The 19,976-nt window shown below is 47.0% G+C and overlaps 2 pseudogenes; both read left to right on the forward strand.

The window, feature by feature from the left end:
- The first annotated feature begins 2,740 nt into the window (after positions 1–2,740).
- LOC149334278 (uncharacterized) lies at positions 2,741–12,982 on the forward strand (annotated as a pseudogene).
- A 1,522-nt stretch (positions 12,983–14,504) lies between these two features.
- Positions 14,505–15,610, forward strand: LOC149334279 (uncharacterized; annotated as a pseudogene).
- Positions 15,611–19,976: the final 4,366 nt, after the last annotated feature.

Below are 19,976 nucleotides of genomic sequence, written 5' to 3' on the forward strand. Positions count from 1 at the left end.
TTGAACTGGTAGCCGGAATGGCTAACACTTTCTTGGCAAGAAGAGAAAGCTTTGGGTACGTCGCTGCCTTGCTTCTCTAAAACTCTGATTGCTCAAACTCTGAGCAAGGGGTCGACTCTGTGGCGAAGTACTCGCTCAGCTCGTCTCTTTCGGCACTCCGATTGCTGATTTCGTCGCTCCACTCGCTGAACAAATCCATGCATGGCTTTTTCGCAGGAGGTTGTTCTTGCATAGTTTCCGGCAACTCCTGTGGTGTCGACGCGACGAGCTCTCGTATGCGCCTGTACACTTCATCGCGCTCCTCGGCAGAAAGCGTCCTAAGGTGCCGAAATTGTGGGCAGAACATCGTTGCTATCTTGTGCTCCATGATCAGGATAATCTTTTTCTTCACCTCACCTTCCTTTGTGCAGTGTTATTTGGGCTCGTGACATCACTCATGTGGAGATTAGTTTCGAACCTTGCAATAGTAGGGTGGCTGGAGCCACGCAGGAGCAATCGCGATCGCGAAGCCCGGCCGGCCCGTCCGAGACAAATATACCGTGGCCCGAGCCCGGCCCGGGCCCGGGTGAATAGACTTCCGCAAGGCCCGAGCCCAACCCGCGGGCCGGGCCGGGTACGGGCTTTCGGACCGGCCCGAGCCCGTGCACAGCTCTAGTTCCTGTATCAAGGCCGCTTGGTCGCCGAATCGCTGCTTAAGGATTTCGATGGCATCGGTATAGCATTCAGCTGTAGCTTGAAGCCCGGCGGCTCCAGCTTCTCCAAAAGGCAGCGACTTTAGGTAGTTAAAGTGGTCAACAGGGGAGAGGTCCGGATTCGTATGAATAGCTGGCTCAAACTGCTGCCAGAACGGCTGCCAATTTTTTCTTCTTCCGTCGAATTTCGAAAGTTCCAATTTCGGAAGTTTTATCTTGTGATGTTCGGAAGCCGTAGAGGTGGTCACTGATTCCTTCTGGCTTTCAGGATTTGTCTTGAGTTTTTTAATCTGCAGATGCTAATGGCAATCTTGTCCGTATACTCAAGGACCTGTTCAAACTCAGCGTCTGCGTCGTCATCTTTGATATGTGGCTCGATCGTGGAGTCCACATCGTTGAGCTGCCGTTGCACCAATTGTAAGCGCTCAAGAAGAACGCTCACCTTTTCGATGTCGGGTGCTGTTGCGGCGGCCAAGATGTCGTCGGCTTCATTAGTAAGACGCGTCGCTGATGCTCCGACAGCCTTCCTCTTCTTCAGCACCTCCATCTCGTTGTCGTTGGGGTCCGGTCGATCTAAGAAACCTGTTCCCGGGTTTCGACACCAGAGCTTTTGTTGTAACTATGCGTCGCTGCCGCTATTCGTTGGCCTAATCATGAATGATCAGACTTTATCCAGTCGATTAAAACGTAACTATTTGAATTTATTTACATGTTAAATACAAAGAATCAATAGCAAGCAACTGCACATCTCTCGGAACGCTCGAGCAGCCAGCGAAGCGAACTGCTCGGCGTTCGGCATCCGGAGTACAACTGGCTCTCCCCACGCTGTCCAAAGCCCCTTCCAACCGCGGCAAAAAGAACTTCCGCTTTGGGTGAGCCGGCAACGCTCCTGATTCTTCGGAAGACCAGAGCGCGAGCCTCCAAATGACCCCCCCAGGCACTCCCCGGGCCAGATGTGGCGGAAAGCGACAAGTGGGAGATGGCACAAAAAAAACACTAATGGGTGGTAGGGTGAGCCCGTCCTTGACCGTCGCGCCGGAAGGTCGCAACAGAAGTAGCAACACACACTGGTTGCCATGTGATTTGTGTCTTAACTGGTAAACTTTTATAATTTGTTCCTTGATGCATCACAGTTCCATTTTTTAGCATAATTATAACACATTATGTGCTTCACACAAAACAAATAATTACCTTTCAATTGCCTCTGTGCTGCTGACAGTTGTTTCATGGCATGAGGTAAACGCAATGCAGTCCCACCGGTACGGCCCCCATCAGGCAAACCATTCAAACTGTACATATGTGATAGCAGTCCCCTGCTTTCCAGCGCATGCATGGCTGACACATGCGGTGCAGTAATGAGAGTATATTCAATAATGTTTGCTGTGGCATGTTCAAAAACTCAAGGTGATGCTTGTTCTCCGCTGGTAAGAATGTCAGTTATAACGATAACATACGGGAGCCTTTTCTGCTCTGTAAGCCTGCGTACGAAAGGTAATGGTAGCAGTATTGCCATACGTTGTTCTCCCTCATTAATCGAAAACAGTTGGTTTGGTTTATGGTTTATGGGGGTTTAACGTCCCAAAGCGACTAAGGCTATGAGAGACGCCGTAGTGGAGGGCTCCGGAAATTTCGACCACCAGGGGTTCTTTAACGTGCACTGACATCGCACAGTACACGGGCCTCTAGAATTTCTCCTCCAAAGAAATTCTAGCCGCCGCGGCCGGGATCGAACCCGCGTTATTTGGGTCAGCAGCCGAGCACCATAACCGCTGAGCCACCGCGGCGGCCGAAAACAGTTCAGTAGGCCATAAGCTCACAGCTTTTGACAAGTGCATCTGCCTCTTTCTAGCAGCCAGTTCTGACGTGCACATGCTCTGCTTGCTGCAAGGCGCACCGTGGCGACCCAGACTCGGAAACAATTGCCCAAAGCACCCAACTGCGCACCGCAGCATCGGTCTTTTGGCAAGTATGGACAATGGAAAACAGGCGAGCAGTTCTTAAAATTTCATATCTGGATATGGTAATAAATGCTGAAAATTCTGGCAGCTATGCAGGTGAACCTCACCATGAAGGTTTTGGGTGCGGCCCTGACGCAGACCGACCTGCCTGCACTGCTGTCTACCATAACGCCTAGCTTTAGGGCACAGGGTGCTTCAATGCCACAGCCACTTAAGGCAGCGGAGGGCAGTCTAGAATGGGAGGAAGATGAGGATGTACATGCCATCATTTGAAACGAGTTTTGCCAAGTTTGTGAAAGGCATCATTATAATGCATACATAAGCATGTGCTCAAATACTCTTTGTTAGTTAGTTAGTTATATTGATTTTTATGGCGCAAAAGCAACTGAGGCTATGCTGCGCCAAACACAAGGTTAGAGTTTTTGTTAATGGTGAAGCTTTCTAAAAATACTTAGTTTGTTTAAAACGTTGGCTTCCTTGAGAAACCTAAAAATACATGAAATATCAACCAGTGCTCGATCACCTAAGAGTAGCATGGGGTGTAATGGGATGCTTTCCCTGTAAAATGTTGTGAAATATTTCTTTCTTAGTTCTTCAAGTTTTATGCATGAAATTAAAATGTGGTTCACTGCGAGTTCAGCACCACACATTTCACAGAGAGGTTTGTTTTGTTTGGCTAGCAGAAAGTTGTGCGTGAGGTGGGTGTGTCCAATGCGGAGCCGACATAAAATAACTTCGGTAAAACGTTCTTGATGCCTACATGATTGCCATTCCCCTAAAATTGGTTTCACAGAATTTAGTTTGTTGTTTACGTGATCTTGCCATGCGGCCTGCCACTTATTTCTGAGATTACTGTTGATAAACTTTAAGCAATCCCTGTGCGGTATGCTCACTTGTTTTATTTGGCCATTCCGGGCTTGTGCAGCGCATACATCTGCTTTCTCATTACCTACAATTCCAACATGGCTAGGAACCCAGCAGAATTTAATGTTATGATTTTGTTTTGTGATTTTAACTATGTTATGTATGATGTTTCCTATTATAGGTTCAGCTGCATTTCTGGAGTGCAGTGCTTTAAGCATACTCAGGGAATCGGTGTAAATGATGCTATTTTTGATATTCTCTCTTACTATTTTATCTACAGCTACAAAGATGGCATAACACTCAGCAGTAAAAACCGATGCGCAGTCTGGTAGTCGCATTATCTGTTTATTTTTTCCTTGGATTATTGCACTTCCAACGTGACTTTCTGTTTTTGAGCCATCGGTATAAAATTCAATGTAGGTGTCATATTTTTCTTGTAGTGCAAAGAATTCCTGTAATATGTACTCATTTGGCGTTTGCTTTTTATCTAAATGTGTCATTGTGAAGTCACATACTGAAGGCAGGCTGTACCATGGTGGCAAATATTCATTCCTTTGTGCAATATTCGGTAAGCAGTCTAGTACTGTTAGCTCTTCACATTTGTCTTCAAAGCGCAATAGTAATGGTCTGATAGAATGTGGTTTGTTGATGAATAATCTTTTAGATGGGCACTTGGTGACAACCGGATGGCAGAGATGTTTCGGGAGAGAACGGATTTTTAAGACATATGTGCATGTTAGTGCGATTCTTCGATCCTCAAGAGCGGGCTCATTAGTTTCAACGTATAGGCTGGCTACTGGTGACGTTCTGTATGCTCCAGATGATAGGCGCAGACCAAGATTATGAATGGGGTCTAATCTTTTTAAGTAGGATGCTCTTGCCGAACCATATACTATGCACCCGTAGTCCAGCTTGGAGCGCACCAGAGAGCGATATATTTGTAAAAGGCTTGCTCTATCGGACCCCCACCGCTTCCGTGAGAGCACTTTTAAGATATTGAGGACTTGAGAAGCTTTCTTTTTAAGGTTGTTAATGTGTGGTAGAAATGTGAGTTTCTTGTCGAAAGTTAGGCCTAAAAATTTGTGTTCTTGTTTAATTGGTAGCACAGTGTGATTCAGGTATAGACTGGGATCGACCTGTAGGCCTCGTCGCAATGAGAAAAGAACAGCTACTGTTTTTTGAGGGGAAAATTTAAATCCATTTCTATCTGCCCAAGAACCTAGTTTATTTAGTGTGATTTGTATTTGTCTCTCACAGGTTGATATACTGGAGGACGTGCATGCTATTTGTAGGTCATCTACATAAACTGAATACATTATGGACTTGGGTATTACTTTAGCTAAGGAATTCATTTTGACTATGAAGAGTGTCGTGCTTAGAATGCACCCCTGGGGTACGCCGTTCTCTTGGGTAAAAGTCATGGAGAGAGTTGCTCCTAGGCGGACTCGGAATGTGCGGTTAGCCAGGAAGTCGTTCAAGCAGTTCAACATCCTGCCGCGGATACCTAGCTCTGCTAGGTCACGGAGGATGCCGAACTTCCACGTAGTATCGTAGGCCTTCTCCAAGTCGAAGAAGACCCCAATACAGTGCTGCTTGTGGATGAACGCCTCCCGGATGGTGTTTTCTAGGCGGACAAGATGATCTGTGGTGGAGCATGTTTTCTTAAACCCACATTGGTGTTTATCTAGTAGTTGCCGAGATTCAAGTATGAAGGTTAATCTAATGTTTATTACACTTTCGAAAGATTTAGCAATGCAGCTGGTGAGGGCTATTGGTCTATAACTGCTAGGACTTGTTGGTGGTTTTCCGGGTTTGAGAAAAGGTATTATGACTGCTTTTTTCCACTCGTCAGGTATATGTCCAGTTATCCAGATTTTATTAAAGAATTTTAACAGTGCCTGTACAGCAGCCTCGGAGAGATGTGCAAGCATAGCGTAATGCACGTTGTCTGCTCCTGGTGCTGTCTTTTTTCCAGAAGATAATACTATTTTTAATTCCTGTAGTGTGAGAGGCTGGTTGTAATCCTCATGTATACCTGCTCCGGATGGGAATCTTTGTTTCTCAGCTATTGCTTTGTGTTTCTGAAATGTGTTTGTGTAGTTCGATGAGCTTGAGATCTCAGCAAAATGCTCGCCCAAAATGTTGGCCTGTTCTTCTAAAGATGTTTGTGTCCCGGGTGCTGTCAAGAGAGGAAGTGTGAAAGGGGTATGGTCACCAGTAAATTTACGCACTTTTTCCCACATTTTCTTTGATGTTATTGAACTATTTATTGAGGAGACATATTTCTGCCAAGAGGTTTTCTCTGCATTTCTTCGCACATACCGCGCTCTGGCTTTTGCCTTCTTAAAGGTAAGTAAGTTCTCTGCAGTGGGATATCGAAGCAGAGCGCTCCAGGCTTTGTTTTGTTGTTTTTTTGCTAATGTGCATTCTTTTGTCCACCACACTTTGTGTTTCTTTTGTGCAAGTCCTGTTGTTTGTGGTACAGCGAGTGTTGCGGCCGATATTATGCATTCAGTAAACTTCTCATTAATTTCATCTGTGCTAAGGTCGTCACAAAATTCCTTTTCCAGAGTGGCACTTTTTGTAAAAAGTGACCAGTCGGCGAGCTGAATTTTCCAGCGCCGTGGCCTTGTGGGGATGATTGGAGTGGACGATGAGAGCCTGATGATGGTAGGTAAGTGATCGCTGCCCATGGGGTCATTTAAAACATCCCATTTAAAATCGTTAAAAAGTAATGGTGATGCGAAAGCTAAATCGAGAGAGCTCATTTTTGCTGAGCTTGGACAGCAATATGTGGCTTTTCCCGTATTTAAAAGACAGACATTATTAGAAAGTATAAAATCTTCGATTGTTTGTCCTCTAGAGTCACAGCGTTCGCTTCCCCAAAACGGAGAGTGAGCGTTAAAATCGCCAACTACCAGAAATGGCTCCGGCAGTTCATCGATCAGGCCTTCTAGATCTTGGCATGTTAATGTGATGTGTGGGGGAAGATATACGGAACATATTGTTATGGTTTTGTAGCTGATGACGCTAACCGCAACCGCCTCAAGTTTCGTTTTCAGTTTGATTTCTTGAGCCGGGACGCCGCTTTGGGTGATGATTGCGACGCCTCCCGACAGTCTATTTGCATGTTCGCGATCACGTCTAAAAGTTTTATAATGTTTTAAGATATTTGAATGTTGTGGACCAAGATTGGTCTCCTGGAGACAGAGCTAGAGGCATCACTGACCCTAGAATATGTGTTATATCACTGTAGTTCCTCAACATTCCTCTACAGTTCCATTGTATTATGAAAGCCATCTTAGTTTTGTGTTTGTACTGATTGAAAAGCTAGATCAAGTTGTTTATGGCCCCGTGACTCGGGGCCTGTCTCTTTTTGACCGATCCAGGGAGCTCCGCCGACCATCCGACGTGGACGGCGAGGGGCTGCCCGGGGTCGTGTCCATCGCCTCTGCGGAGGCACTGGACGACCGTGCAGGAGGCACATTGATTTTCGAATTTGACCTCGACCTGTGGGAAGAGGTCTTTGGGCCCGCCGACCCGGGGGTCTGCGTCCCCTCCTTTGGGGTAGGCGGAGTAGCGTGAGCTACTCCACCAGACGGCGCGGATGGCCCCACCACAGGCTCACTACGTGTGGCCTGGACAGGTGCCGAAGCCTGGTGTGGTGCGCCGCGCCCACGCACCACATCGGCGAAGTTTGTTTTTGCAGTGAAGGTGAATTTGTTTGTTTGAGAGTATTGCCTTCTTGCTTCTTTGAAAGAAATGTTTTGCGTAGTCTTGAGAGTAATGATTTCTTTCTCTTTTTTCCAGGACGGACAAGCCCTGGAGTAGGCAGCATGGTCGCCATCACAGTTTGCACACCGTAGGTTAGCAACACATTCTTCGGATTGGTGGTCCTTCGAAGAGCATTTTGCGCAAGTTTTGCGGCCGCGACAACTCTGGGAGCCGTGGCCAAATCTCTGGCAGTTGAAACATCTGCGTGGGTTGGGAATATACGGTCTTACATTTATTTTCAGGTAGCCTACTTCAATGGATTCGGGTAATGTGCTCATGTTGAATGTCAAGATCAGGTGTTTGGTGTCCACTTCTTTGCCATCCTTCCGGATCTTGATCCGGTGGACATCTATAACTTCTTGGTCAGTAAGTCCTTCGAGCATTTCCTTTTCAGAAAGGTGGACAAAATCTATTTCAGAGATGACGCCTCGTACAGTATTCAGAGACCGATGTGGGGTCACAGAGACAGGGATGTCCCCAATGGATACAATTGTTGCAACTTTTGAGTGTTGTATGCTGTCGCGCAGTTCAAGAAGTAAGTCGCCACTGGCCATTTTTGACACCTTGTAGCCAAGGCCTAAGGCATCCGTCAAGCGTTTTGAGACTTGGAATGGGGATATTATCCTTGCTTGTGTTTCTTCTGCTTTACTGTGAATGACATGAAATTTTGGAAAGGATACTTTTCTTTTCTGGAAAAAGTCATCTGCTTCGGTCCGCCCTCTCTTGAGAGAGCGATCAAGTTTTGAAAGGGGGGGAGCCATAAAAAAATGTAGTTTTTCGGTCATGGTGCCAGCCACCCACCATGGAGTCCAACAAGGGGACGCGACAGGTACTTGAAAGAAAGTCCTGCCCACGCCAGCTGTACACCTTAACTATAACCTAATATGACTCAACTCAGGGTAGTTGGTCACACACGGTTAACCCTCGCCGCCAGGAAAAAGGAAAAAACAAAGAAGAGAGGAGGATACAGGAAAGTTGTAAGAAAGGAAATAGGAAAGTGAAAGGTAGAGGGGAGGACAGGAAAAGGCGACTGCCGATTTCCCCCGGTCGGGTCAGGCCGGAGGTGCCGTCTACAGGAAGCTGGGGCCAAAGTGGTGTGTTGCCTCCGCCGAGGGGCCTTAAGGGTCCAAACGCTCGGCATCGGCTCAACCACCAGGATCCCCTTTTCCCCGGACACGGCGATGCCACGCACGGCTAAGCGCGGATGCTCGGGTCCGTGGTGACGCATTGTTCACCATCATCCCCCTGAGGGGATGTCCCTGCGGATGCTCGGGTTACCCCGTGGTGTCGCCACTCACCAACGTCTGCATGCTGCAGACGCCTCCCTGCGGGGATCAAATACTCTTTGCAGTAGATCTGTGCTTACACTGTTTGGCTGCCAAGCGTGAGGACGCAGTTTGAAATACTGGTGCCAGTGGCTGCGTTTCAGCGTAGGTAAGGTGCACAAAACACCCATTAAAGATCTCCAGGTGGTCGAAATTGATCTCCAGCCCTCCAGTACGACACCCTTCTTTCAATTCCTCACAATTATGGTTGGGCTGTCAAATGAGAATACGCCAGTAATTTTCCTTTCCTCGTAATTAATCTACATATGCGTGTTGAGGTGTACTCACAACAACAAAACAAAAAAGTGTAAGGATGCGGCCAAGCTCATAAATGCCTGTAAACCATAATTATATATATTCAAGCCCTGCTAGTAGTTTTCGTAATGTAGTACACAACTGTGATCACTGAAATGTCAATATAATTAGTATAGTCATCTGCATTAGATAAAACACAATTGAACTTTATTGAGAAAACAGCTTCCTGATATCTTCAGATTTCTGTCAGCCTAATGCTCCAATGGTTAGGCATGAACTGCTACTGAAAAAAGTAAGAGGTAAGCTATTTTATCTGAATGCATTGCCTTCAGTGACCATGGAGAAGTGCCCCTCACAAGCGAACGAAAGTTCACTGTTTTCGAGAGGTGCCTTCGGGAGCTGGTGCGCACCTGCAGCCCCTGCTGCCAACTGTGTCGCAGTGAGTTCACTGTCGTGGGCACACTGCTCAAGGTGCGCGTGGCATGTGCACACAGGCACGAGTTCACGTGGAACAGCCACAAATCCGTGGGTGACAATGTGGCTGGCAACCTCCTCATCGCTGGAGCTCTTCTCTTCTTGGGCCGCTCAGTGGCTGCAGCCTTGCACTGCTTCAAGTCCATCAACATCCAGACCATCAGCGAGCGCACCTTATACAATTACCAGTGTGGCTGCTTGCTGCCTGCCGTACATGAGGTATGGCTGCACGCTTTCATATGAGCATGCCCTGAACAGCTTCATAAACACTGCAGCTGTAACTAGTTTCATCAAGGAAAGGCAACACAGGAAAAATGGTGGATCACTCTGCATTACTGTAGGCCTTTCTTCAGAAAATCTTACATGTGTTCGTTGCCATCCACGGATTAGCATGGTACAATTGTACTTTACAAAATTGTATACATTACTGAATTGAAGTAGCTAATACTAAGAGTCAGTAAATGCAGGGCTCCATTAGGTACAGTGGCAAGTGAGCCATCACATATCCAGATTCCACTGTGAATTTAAACTCTGTAAGGCGGACCACTGTCTGCCTCAGAAAATGTGTAGTAACACTGTGAACACAAGCTTGCACTTTTATGGTTCTGAGATTGCACAGTATTTTTCACATTCCTACAGTGCCACTGTCATTGTTATGACGATCCAAAAGCTTGTTCTCTTCAAGGAATTTCGAGATTCATATGTTGGTATTTATATTAGCAGACAAATATTTGCACCACTGGCCGCCGCGGCCGGGATCGAAACCGCGTCTTTAGGGTCAGCAGCCGAGCACTTTAACCACTGAGCCACCGCGGCGGCAAAACACTGGTTCGATGTATGGCATGTTGCCAAAGGTAAGTAATTAACACCCTGTTATTGTATTACTGTTAGGGGGCTTTGTGAGGCTTTGCAAACCTGACATTCTTCAACTTGTTCTAGGTCTAAAGAAAAAGCTGTGGGCCTGCAGTCGAAAACACAGAACCATCGAAGGGTGGATTGATGGCATCATCAACCACCTGTACCGGGTGGCCGCTATGGGCATGGGGAACGGGGACTTGGTGGTCAGCAGGTGGATGAGCCTGCTCAACCACATCTGCAACCAGCATGCTGGCCACGAGAGGCTGTACAAAGAAAGCATCCACAGTCCACTTGAAAACGGAGCGTGGATAAGACCAAGTAAGAGCTGCTGCCGAATGCTGTTTTTTGAATGCTTAGTCAATGTTGCATTCTAGGCTGCAGTAATGAAACGCTGATTTGGCTTGTCCATTCCTTCCAGATTGAAAGGAATTCCAGGCACTGAAAAAAATTGTCGCCTCCCCTTCGCTGCTGCATGATATTCGTCAGCTGTCCCCGGATGTCCAGACGTTTTCGTTGGAGTCATTCCACAGCCTGCTGAACCAGTGGAAGAAGGGATGCAAGCAAGGTACATCAGGTTTGACATGCAGAATAGAATGGCAAACTGGACATATGCTTCGATAACATATGCTATACAGGCCTATGTGTGAACGCGAAGAAAGTTCTTTACGAGGAGATTTAGAAATCTTGAAGTCGCGCACAAAAAAGCACAGTCTCAGTAGAAACCTGGAGCCCAGGTAAGGGTGGTTGTGTTTCTTTAGAATTTAGCACTTTGGGTTACAAAAAAAGTACTGACATCAAAACCTCTCCTAAACATTAGATAATGCAGTTTCAACCAAGGAAAAGATATTGATCTTTTAGCTCATCATCAGACAGTGATGACCTATGTGCCAAGAGCGAGCTAATAAAAACGAAAAAGCAGAAGGAAGCCTGGAAAAGACGTGCCCAGGAGCTGCAAGAAGGCGAGCTCGAGAACTGGAAATCTCGCGCCCAGGAACTACAAGAAGACGTGTTTTTGAAAGCACAAGTTGCAGGCCTGCAAAGGTGCCTGGAAAGCAAAATTTTTGCACGTAAGAATGCTTTTTGCTTTGCACTAATATCTTTGCTGACCCTGCACGTAAGATGTTTCAACATGACAACTCATGCGCTTTCCTTAAGTTTGTTCATTATTGTTTTTCCTATACAGTTGAACAACAAGACAAGGGTTACAGTGAAGGCATGACAACAGGTTTGTTTCCCCGTTGGCACTTCATGTGATGATTTGGAAACTATGCATGGGTTGCATCAGAGGTGCCATGTTGCAACGCTTTCCCCCTGCTTCATGAAGTCATTTTTCTTTTTCTTTTTTTGTCAAACAGGCTTGCCCAATAGTACGTGCTAAGCAAGTGCTATGAGAGGTTTGGCTATACCTGGTGCCCTTGCTGCACAGGCTTGAGGTTTCAGGCAGCAAACGTGACGTGGATGAAACCTGCTCATAACATTTACTGTTGCTCCCAACCAGCTTTTGTTGCAGCACCTTCTTGACGGCTGCCACGGAAGACTTGGTTGGGCGTAAGTACTTTGGTTCTTTATCTAATTCAGAGCATTTCAAAACTGGAGCTACAGTTATCAGTATATCTTTCGAACTTTAGCACCATTAGAAGTCCTCAACAAGGCCCCCAGCAAACGTGTTCCCTGTAAGTAGCAGTTCTGTCTTCATTTACAGTACATTTGTTTTCAATTAAAGCCATGTATGCTCCCAGGTCATGTATGTTAATATTCTTTAATATTGTGCAGCACCATGCTTATCTGCTGCTACAGAAGCAGAGGAGTACACTCTGAATCCTAGAGAGCAGCAGCAGCACCTCCTTACACCTCCAGGTAAGCAGCAGACTGATATCACCTCAAACATTATATACTTCGTTTTGTGTATGTCATAAGGATTCTTATTTTTCCCTCACTTGTAGCTCCAACTGGAGACTTCACTTATATGGGAGACGGTTCCGTGAGTAATACTATGCTAATAAGTTAAATAAGTCAGCTACTTTTCATGCATACCATTTTTTTCTGTTGGCACATACATACTAAGTGGATTTTAAATAATGCAACTGACTCCCAAAGGCTGTTGTCTGTAGTATGTTTACTATTTTTATTTTACAAAAGCAAGGGCCTCTCCAGGCATGCTCAAGTTTGCAATTTGAGTTCGTGCCTGTTAGGCAAAGAAGAACACCAGCATGGCCAGAACACATTCATCCTTTTTATGTGTTGGAATAGCAAGGAGCGCCTACTATTCATGTGCTGTGTCCTAATAATGGTGTGAAATGACATTGGCCAAACAGTTTCTTAGTTTTGCTGTACACTCACCAGTTTTCATGTTTCATTGTTGCTTATGGTACAGTTATTGATCCTCAGCATTTTCTGTTCTTGAATTCATTGATATGCATGTTGAAGGCATCTGCTATCAGAGTGTACTTCTTTTATTTATTTGGCCGATTTTTTTTTCACGATCTCAAACAAGGTGTTATTAAAATTCCTCCATTATTTTCCTCTTTTCACAGTTTCATTTGACAAAAGGAATTGTTATAAGCGGCATATGTGCTCAAAAAATACTTAAAAACAAAAACCAACTTTGGTTGTTAAGGACGCTGCACAAGCGATATGGGGAAACGATGTCCTCATTACAAGGAGCATCACCGGGACGGCCTGCTCCAGGAAGAGAGCGTTGGGGGAGCTACCAAAACAACCCCTGACGCCTGAGAAATTGTGTTTTGTTTGTTTGCCTCTCTCTCGTGTTAGTGCACTTTAGCTGCAATATTTCCTTTTGTATTGTAATCTCTCGAGAGAGAGTAACTTTGCATGAGTTACAATGTTTTGTTAATCACTTTTTATGTGCTTGTACTAGTGATTGTGAAAGCCTCGTTTCTTCCAAAGGATGGCCCGCCCTTGGGAGCACAAAATGTCAGTCATGATGGCTGAAAGCTTTCATGCTAACCAGGCAACAGGCTGCCGAAAAGCAAGCGAACAGCCGGCTATTGCCGACTACATACGTGCAACTACAAATACAGTAACAAAGGTTGGCCTGGTTGTGAACTCTCTCGTGCCCTGACTAGGGTATAGCCCAGATGGTGTTTACTTTATTAAGGGAGTGCCAACAGTTCTCCTAGAAGTCAAGAGCCCGGTACAGGGAAGAACAAAGAAAGCTGTAGAGCTTGTGGAAGAGAGGAAGCTTCCTTATGGAAAGAAAGATGGAGAGAACATTGTTCTCAACAAGAGGCATTCATATTTCTCGCAGGTGGAGATTGGGATGCCCCTGCTCAATTTGAAGCTAGTACACTTTGTAGCGTACTCCGAAGTAGAGTCGCTAATCCTCACCATGCACCGATGTGACGAACATATTGATAGGCTGATACGAAGGGTGCAGTTTGTCCACTTCCAACACCTTTTGCCAAAACTTGTGGTGTCTGTTTGAAGAAGTACAACTGTATTTCGGAATGGTGAGGTGTTTATTACTACTTGAGGTACTCCTTTCTCCTGAACAAAATTCTTCAAAAGGGTTGAGCCTAGGCATAACTGGAACAAACGGTTAGAAGAGAAGTCTTTCAGGCAGTTTAACATTCTGCCATGGATGCGAAGTTCAGCAAGGTCTTGAAGAATCCCAAGAGTGGCAAGTTGTTCAAGGGCTAGACTGATTTTGAGCACACCAAGCTGAGCACAGAAGCTAAGCTTCTGACCATGGCATGCTTGCAAGACGCATCCAGCATTTCAGCTTTGCTGAAGAATGTTGAGAACGCAGCAAAAGAGTTGGAGTGTATTATGCTTCTGCAGAAAAAAAGGATACATTCCTGCAATGAAGATGGAGCAGCCGATTGTGCACCCAGTGACACATCTGGCTGCTCAAGTGTCTACACATGCGGCGATTCTGGATCTACTGACACTTTGTGAATGAGTGCACAAGGTGGATATAAACTTGGTTGCACATGGTTTCTTGTGCCTGCTATGATGTGAATACGAAGGCTGCAGATCGGGATCGGCTCAACCACCAGGATCCCCTTTTCCCCGGACATGGCGATGCCACGCACGGCTAGGCGCGGATGCTCGGGTCCGTGGTGATGCACTGCTCACCATCATCCTCCTGCGGGGATGTCCCTGCGGATGCTCGGGAGACCCCGTGGTGTCGCCACTCACCAACGTCTGCATGAAGCAGACGCCCCTGCAGGGATTTGCATTATGGATGTTGTGGCTATGGGCTATGCCTGTGTGTCTCACTGAATGTATGCGTGAAATAGCATGTTTGCAAAGAGCTGTATGCAAATTAAGTGATGTGATATATGTGTCAAATGGATCCTACAATTTGTTTTGTTCTCAGGGAGCTTGCTGAAATTTTTTTAGAAAACTCATAGCATCAACTTGTCCTACCTGCTGGGGTCAGGATTGGTACGGAGCACCCAAGAGTGAGTGAACTTTTTCTGCATTCAGCAATTGCGACAAAAAATTTGCATGCTTTATAGCAACTGCATGCACAGCCTTTGCCAAAAGTAACTAGTGAACGCGGCTTGCCTCTCAGCCATATACTGGAAGGCCTAGCTTATGGCACCAAGACACACCAAATGGCCTCAAATAGTGAGCAATGGTTCTCCTTACAGATTTGGCGTTTAAGAGCTGCTGTGCCCTCAGAAAAACAAGGGGGTGTGTAGGAAAGCAACTGAACCTCACACGGGATGATCTCGCTGGCAGTAAACAGCAGACATTTGGTTTAAGAGCATATGGAAAATGCACTGAAAAATTAGACTTTGTGTAGAAATGAGTGCCTTTTCTTGATTAGTGTGGCAAACATGTGAAGTGTGTAGAGATTACACACATGCACTACAAAGTCTCTGTTGTTTAGTGCAAGACATGCATAATGATGTCACATTATTTTGCCACCAGTAGCCAGGCTGAACCTGCAGCCAGCCCCCACCCAGCCTGGCCCCAGCAGAGTAACTGGAGATGCCACAGCGAGCCCAATTCCCGGCAGCTCACAGCCAAGCATGATCAGGGGCAGCACTGCTGGAGACTCGCAGCCCCCAGCTAGGAAGAAAGAGGCCCAGGACAGATACTTCTCGTGCACTGCTCGAGAATGCCGTCAGCCATCTTGAGGTGGCTGCAGCAGCAGCACAGGGAGCGCATGGCTATTGAAGAGAGGAAGCTTGCTGCTGAAGGGAGGAGGACTGCAGCTCTTGAGTGGCAGGCGCTTCTCTCAGGCTGTTCTCCAATACATGCCCCAATCCATTCCCCAATTCATTCTACAAGCCAATCTCCAAGACCTCCTTACTATAATGCATACTTTTAATGTTTTCTTTTTTCTATAGTCAGCACTTATTTTTATAATTTTCATTCACAGTTGCTTTTATGTGTTTGTGTTCAGTTCCGCATATTTGCACAAAGTTATGTATGAGCGTGTGTCCATGCACTACACATATGTACATTCATTTCTTATCCTTGGTTGCACTTCGTATTACATCCTCATATTTTCTAGCTGGAAATAGCATGCATTTTCAAGCTGAAAAGGGTGTCCCTTCGGGGGTTATTTTTACAGCTGGACACATTTTCATGCGGAGTGTGTTTTGGCAATCTTTCAGATCCAGCGCAGCCACTGCGGCTTGCTGTCCTGTGCACATCGTCTCGCTGCCGCCTGCTGCGACGGAGCGGCCTGTACCCTGTTCGCCGCATCCATCCGGGGCAGCTGTGGCGAGACCAGACAGCAGCCACCTCTGGCTGCTGTTGCCCTGGCGACTACTGCGGAATCTTGGACTGCAGTGGTCAACCGGCCCTCCTCTTCGCGGGCCTGCGGGCACATAGTTCGCGGGCCATGCGAGTCGTCCCAGCGGAGACCTTCACGCCGCCTTCGGAATACCGCGGAAGACTGCGTGCACTCTGTCGGCGTGACCTCCGCTGCACGACCTGCCTCAAGTGCATGAAGACCAGGAGACTCCTCCATAGCATGTAACTTGCAGGCGCGTGGGTCTATTTAAGGTTGGGGGGATGTGGGGACGCCTTCGTCCCCTGCGTTCACTTTCCCGCACTGCACCCCACTGTTGTTAGCTGCCCCGAAAAGCACTCCCTTTAGTTAGGTTACTCTAGCTAACAGGGGAGGGCGCTCGCGTCGCAGCGACAGCAGCGCCACGGATGGCGTGTTTTGCCGCTCGCGCGCGGGGGAAAGGCTAGGTCTCTTCTCCCTGGGACAGGGAAGCACGCGGACGTTTCCGCGCGCCGGTCCGCTCTTCGCCGCGGGCGTCTTGTGGTTGGAACTTGCTCCCGCCACCCCGTCCCGTCGGGCCTCGGATCTTCCCTTTGCCCTACCGTGGGCGAACGTTCGCTCGTAGCCGTGCTGGTGAGTTGGACATCCTAGATTCCTCAGTGTATTTTGTTGCTAGCTGGCGTTATTGTTGCTATAGCAATAAATGCCTTGTTTGTGTCAGCCAGTGTGTCGTTCCTTTGTTCCCGTAGAGCACGGCCCGCCGTGGTCGGCGTGCGCTCAGTAGCGTACGCGACCACGGGGTGGGGTCCGCGCGGTTTTGAACTGGCTCAGCCGCGCTTAAGCGGGGAATACGTATTTATCCCCCCAATTTAAACCCCATAAGCTTTGCAAAAGGGCTGGCTGGATACCGAGAGAACTAGACCCAGACGCACAGCCTGCAGAGGGTTCTAGTTGAAACAGGCCTTTGGGCTGCTGAAGAACTGCTTCAGATGGCTGTTCTATGTAAATGCCATAACCATCAAGCAGGTCGCCCTCATCATCATAGGAACTTGTGTTCTGCACAACTGGTGTATATGCTACAATGATGATCAGGATGATGATGGGATGGCAGCACCAGGTCTTGATGTCATGGCACAGAATGATGACATTGGCATTTAACCATGCCCATCCACATTCAAAGATTGCGAGGACGCTGTAGTCATTCCTTCCTAACTGTTGTGTTCATAGAGTTTTTGGTAGGCCAGCTGCAGTATTGTCGAAGCTGAGCATATCTTGCATCTGTGTTCCTTTTCCTAATTATACTTATTGCTTAGCCTGTTCAAATGTACTTTCACTGTGCGCACTTCTGAAATGTGTGCTTTTTTATCTCTTATCTTGACTGCCTTGAATCTACTTGACGCACATAAAAAGCGTTTGCAGACTGCTTTCAAATGCTGACAAATCCCGCGTGAAGGGTGCTTTGTGTATATACACATTTTTATCCATTTGTTTATGCTCATAATAGATGTGTGAAGGATGTATGCTCATTCACTGTACAATTAATTTGTGCCATTACATGTATTCCATTTGTAATGCTGACAAACCATGTGTAAAGGATGCATGTTTCTTTTCTTCACTCTATATAATATTATGTGTTCCATTTGTTCCTCGTCCTGGTAGAAATTCCAAATTGTTGGGTTTAAGGTCCTGAAGCCAAACATACATGCGCTGTAAGAGGCACATAGTGAAGGGCTCCGGATTAATTTGGACCACCTGGGGTTCTTCAACGTGCACTGCCATTGCACAGAACACGCACATTTTCGTATTTCACCTCCATCAATAAAAGGCGATGGCAGCCAGGATAAACCGTTTGTTTCACTTTGGGATCAACACCCAAACGACAAAGTAACTGAGTCACCTGGCTAACAAATGTTAAAGATGTATGCTTTTGAGAATCTATAAAGTGTTCAAAAAATTTTATCCCTTCAGGGTTATGTGCAGGGGCACATGAAGATGACACAACAAGAAGTCTTGTATGAACTAGCAGGTACATTCATTCAAAAATGTGGTTATTTTTTTCAAGGACAAACAAGTGCATAGACGAAGGCAGCATTGAGAATTTTTTTCTTCGTGTTTAGTGATGCTTGTAGTATAGCATACAAGTGGAAGTGAGGTTTTTGATGTCCCTTACAAAACCCCTTGAAACAAACCATTGTTTTTATGAATATTGTTGATGTCGCTGGGCGCGTAGTCCCTAAACAGACCGGCTGCGACAATCGCCTAGCCGCCAACCTTGTGCTCTACGTACGCGTAGGTCAGAGCAGTAGGAGGCATTGTTAAGCGCTCAACTACACAAAGAAAGAGCTGAGCGGCTCAGCCACGCTGAAGAGCCTTGCGAAGAGTGCTGTATATAAGCAAATTAATGGCTTTGGCTTTACACGGAAGTATCGTCCTGCCATGTGACCTGACAGCCTGCACGCTAGATTTGAACGGTGTTGGGAAGTCCGTAAGATGTGGGTGCAAGGCCTTTAGTGTTACACCTGAGAGAAAACAATTAGCGTGATATGTAAAAAATTGCACGTGCAGCGCTAAGCGCGGTTCCCATGGAATTCCGGCGTGGTCAAGCCACCTGTTCAACAAGCAAGTGCCGGGACCAAGAAAAGCAGAGAAGAAACTTCAATAAACGAAGAAAGACCGCGTCGAGCTACCAACCAGGCGACATGGTGTTGCTCGAGCGGGAACCAGCTGCAACGGGGGAGTCCCGTAAGTTGTGCCAAAAGTACAGAGGCCCATATATCATCGTGGAAACACTTCCCAACGACAGATACAAAGTACAAGACTTTCCAGAGGTCCAGCGGACGCAGCAGTTCTACAAAGGCGTCGTGGCGGCGGACAGGATGAAGCCACAGTAGCGATCGTCATGATCGTGGCGTTCGTCACCCGCGGTCTCCCATGGGACACAGTTGGCGGCCTTTTGCGCATCAGTGACGCATTGTTCGGCTTTAATGGCTTTAATGAGGTCATTCAATTTATATATCTGTACGAAGTGCGCTCCAAGGTACATCCAAGCACATACATAAGTGGACATGCCTTTTGAGCTATGGAAGGCCCCTCCGCACCGAAGAAATGAAAGACGTACCTTCACGAGAGCCAACCATTTGATGTGCCACTATAAATTCACCACTACCGTCAGCATCAGTTATGCGAAAATCCGGAAGCTGCAGGGTATGACAGTCATCCTATGTTGCCTGGCACCCCGGACACAGCTGCAGGAACTTCTACATTCACGCCAGCATTATCGCCGGAACACGGCGGCATGTCGTGAAACCCTTCCGCTGAAGGGTTGACAGTACTGTCTTCCGTCGCCGCAAACCAAACTTCTGCAAACCAAACTTCTGCAAAGAATGCCGCGAAAGCAGAAAACAACAGTGGTGTCAACACTTCAGCAGAAGATGTTCACAACATGCTGCCTTGTACCAGTGATAATGCAGGGAACGAAGAGCCGCCTGCGTTTGCGGCGAGCAGTACAGACTGCAGTACTGGTGACCTTTCAGAGGAAGCTATTCGTGACATGCCGCCGTGTGCCGGCAAAACCTTGCGAAACTGGCCAAACATTAAATGTGCACCAGGCACTCAGTGAAGCTTTGCACGAGTATGGCACCATGACCCTTCCTGGCTCCAATACCACAAAAGCAGTAGCGATCGTCATGATCGTGGCATTCATCGTGTAGACTTTTCCTTACCAGCCGCTTGCTGGCGCCCCCTACGTTAGGGAGCCTGAATGGCGTTGTTGAGGCACGGCTGGGAGGTGAGAGGGGATAGAGTGTGGTGCGTGTGTGTGTCAGGGGAAGGCGGGTCGTTGACGTGCGTTCTTGGCGGACGTTCCCATGAGTTTGTGCGATAATTGTGCGTTTTCTCTGTACCACATTAATGTGCGAAGTAAGTAAACCCTTTTTCTATATTTCCTAACTGGTGTGACCTGTGTCACACCATGGGACACAGCTGGCGGCGTTTTGTGCCTCAGGGGCGCATTGTTTGGCTTTAATGGCAACATGCTGCTGAGGAGCAAGTATTTGCTCAGGAA

This window comes from Amblyomma mixtum, chromosome 8 (genome assembly GCF_055824585.1).
Source record: "Amblyomma mixtum isolate Tamu chromosome 8, ASM5582458v1, whole genome shotgun sequence".
NCBI lineage: Eukaryota > Metazoa > Arthropoda > Arachnida > Ixodida > Ixodidae > Amblyomma > Amblyomma mixtum.